The sequence below is a fragment of the Thermobia domestica genome, chromosome 7, assembly GCF_964235325.1.
Source record: "Thermobia domestica chromosome 7, izTheDome1.hap1.1, whole genome shotgun sequence".
Taxonomy (NCBI): Eukaryota; Metazoa; Arthropoda; class Insecta; order Zygentoma; family Lepismatidae; genus Thermobia; species Thermobia domestica.
The window spans coordinates 250,020,822-250,024,147 of NC_137460.1; positions in this window are offsets into that span (position 1 = coordinate 250,020,822).

Sequence of the window (3,326 nt, forward strand, 5' to 3'; positions counted from 1 at the left end):
TCATAAGTTTCAGGGTTTGTGATCTACGAAGGGTCGCAACTAAAATCATGCATGGAGTAATTCCACTTAAATCAAAAATAGATCAAAGTCACAAATCTGGATGTAAAAGCTGATCATTAGTTGAACCATTGTGACATTTTCGGATTTATATATTCCAAAAATGGTGCTTCTAGGTTCCTAATATGGGCTCAAGAGACCTCTAATATATTCTTAAAATCATAAAAAAGGAATACACAATTCTTTTTAAAATGTTGGCTGGGGAAATCTTTAAAGGACAGACACGAACTATTTGACGTTCTCGTTCTTCGAACGAGAATAATAAGTTTATGGAAATATTATTTGCGAAATATTTAAACCCCTTTCCCCAGTAAAATAGCATTTCAGTCAAAATGAATGATAAAGATTCAACTGAATCCAGTTGCTAACTATGTTCAAGATTCATTTTAAACAGTTAAAACGTTTCCTCGCTTTGACCAGTTTCTGAATGCAAAATGGGAAATTAAGATATTGCATCAGTTACCTCGTATCTCTGCTAGAGGCGAAATTTTCGAAAATGTTGGAGCACGTGGTCACACATTTGTAATGAGGAGTTTATATGCCGAATTTCATCTTCCTATGATGGTAGGCTCGTGAAATACTATATTTTTGTCGTATATTTTTAATCCTCCAATCCCTGCTTTGTGTATGCATTGTAACGAAAGAAACATGATAAAAACCTGTTCGAGCTAACTAAAAATGGTCAGCTGGCATCCATTGGCAAAGTTGGACACTACTTAGAGAATGGTCAACTATGCCTAAATGCAAAATTTCAGGTGGAAATGCACACGGGGGAAGTTATACAGGTTGAAGTGAAGTTTAGCATTGAAACTCAATAATAACAGATTTTGATGTAGCTGTAATCGATCAGCTCCAATTAGAGCGCAGCCCAACAATTTAGACACTCGTACGGAATAGCCGAGTGGTTGGGGTAAGTAATCTGTTAATCAGATGTTCATGTATTGAAACTTTGTGAGATCTTACTTTTTCCGTTCTTTCGCATCAAATTCTGTTCCTCAATGACTTCGAATACTAAACAAACCCTTATTACTTCTCTCCTTTTGTTCACTTCCCCCAGGGGTGTAGCCAGCAGGTTTGTGTAGGGGGGGGGCGTCGTTTTTGAGGGGGGGCCAGCTACAATGTACAAAGCCAAAAAATGTGTTGCTGCTAGTCTACAAAACTAAAAACACTATTTTAGCTTCTTCTTCTTCTTCTTCTTCTTCTTCTTCTTATTATTATTATTATTATTATTATTATTATTATTATTATTATTATTATTATTCATAAATTATATTCAATATAGTTTTTATTATGCTTAATCAAGAACTACTGCCCGGGACCAAACGTTATACTTTTTATGCATAACTATAAAGGTAACCAAGAATGTTCTGTCCCTTTTCGTGGAAGTCTGTGTTCAATTGGATCTCACATCGTGAGTTGAATGCAAGTGGAGATAAGACGAACGTCAGTTGTTGTTGTGGGTATATCCAACATACTACCTGGTTGTGGCAATTCAGACACACCGTGAACTTGCGTAAAGACAGAGGGAACATGGGACTTCCACAGAGCGTCATAGGAGCATGTATGCTGAACGAGTTCAAGTGGAGGTCAAACGCCGCTGTAGAGGGACAGAAGATATGCCAGGCCTTTGGTCAGGGTGTCGTGATGACGCGGACATTGCAGCGATGGTTTAACAAGTTTAAGGACGATGACGAAACACCCGAAAACACCACGTGCCAGAAGACCAACACATATACAAAGAGGAACTGGGACTACAATTCAGTGTGTGGAGAAACCATTCAGCCGCACATCCATCAACTTGTGAAGCACTACAAGTTGGGTCGATGGGTCTCTCATAATTTGACTCCGGGCCAGAAGCCAACGCGGCAGTCGCCTGTGTTTATTTACTGTTTCGGAGCCATTTCTGGACAGGGTGTTGACATGTGATAAAAAGTGGGTTCTATACGAAGCTCCACGGCGTCGTCATCATTGGTTAGTATCCCATGAACCGATTTCAAAACAGCCGAAACCAGCACTGTACCAGAAGAAGGTCCTTCTGTGTGTTTGGTGCATCGTGCATCGGGAACTGCTACCAGCTGGTCAGAGTATCAATGCAACTGTGTAATGTCAGCAGTTGAGCTGTGCTCAACAAAAACTCAAAACTCTGGAGCCATTACTTCTGAATTGCAAATGGGTCCTCGTTTACGGGACAACGCTAAGTCCCACGTGGCTAGAATGACTCAGGACACCATTTTTCGCCTTGGATGCGAAACAATATTGCAACCACTATATTCCCCGGGTATTGCACCGTCCGATTATCATCTGTTCCATTCTTTGGACAGTCACATTAGAGGACGTCAGTTCAAACCCCTAGTAAAAGTCCAAAATGCACCTGATACTTTCTTCGTTTCACGGCCCACCACGTTCTACCGCGATGGATTCCATGGCCTTCCAGAACGTTTTCAGAAGGTCGTCGATGCGGATGGGGACAATTTTTCATCTTCCAGGTTAGGTGGCATATCGATGTTCGAAGGTGGTGGGTGAAAAAGCAACAAAACTTTTCTTGGTTACCTTCATATTTAAATTTAAGACCTTGTATACAGAACCTATCTACACAAGATTGATTTTCTTTGAAATTTCACTTAATTTCTTTACGGTTTCCTGACAAATATATTTATTTATTATTCGTGACTAAAAAAAAAAAAAAAAAAAACATAATTACTTTATTACACTGGGTAGAAATAAAAGAGAGAGCGAATGAAATCCAAATTGAATAAAAGCATTGTTTCTCACCAAATTTTCTATCCTCTATGTCTTTTAAAACACTTGTTAAAGCATATAAAATATACTGTACTTACAAATCAGTTTAGTACCTTTGATTTATGGCTATATTTGTAGTACCTTCTTAAAACGTTTTGTCTTCAAACTATCAAATATAAATCGCAGTAAATTGTGTAATCTGCTGTCACAAAAAGTATCCTATTTTTCGATCAGTATAAGGAAGAGATACTATACTATTTTTCGATCGGTATGGAAAAACAATATTTCTCCGTACTATTTTACCATAAATTATTAATTGTCAATAAACTTTGTTACTTTTAAATGAAAGAAGCGAGATAATTTTACTATGATGTTTTAAAAATTGGTCATTTGGGGGGGCCAGAAAACCATTTGGGGGGGGGCCGGCCCCGATGGCCCCCCCCTTGGCTACACCCCTGACTTCCCCCTAAAATTTTGCATTTAAGCATAGTAGATCATCCTCTAAATTGTGTCCAAGTTTTGTCAAATTC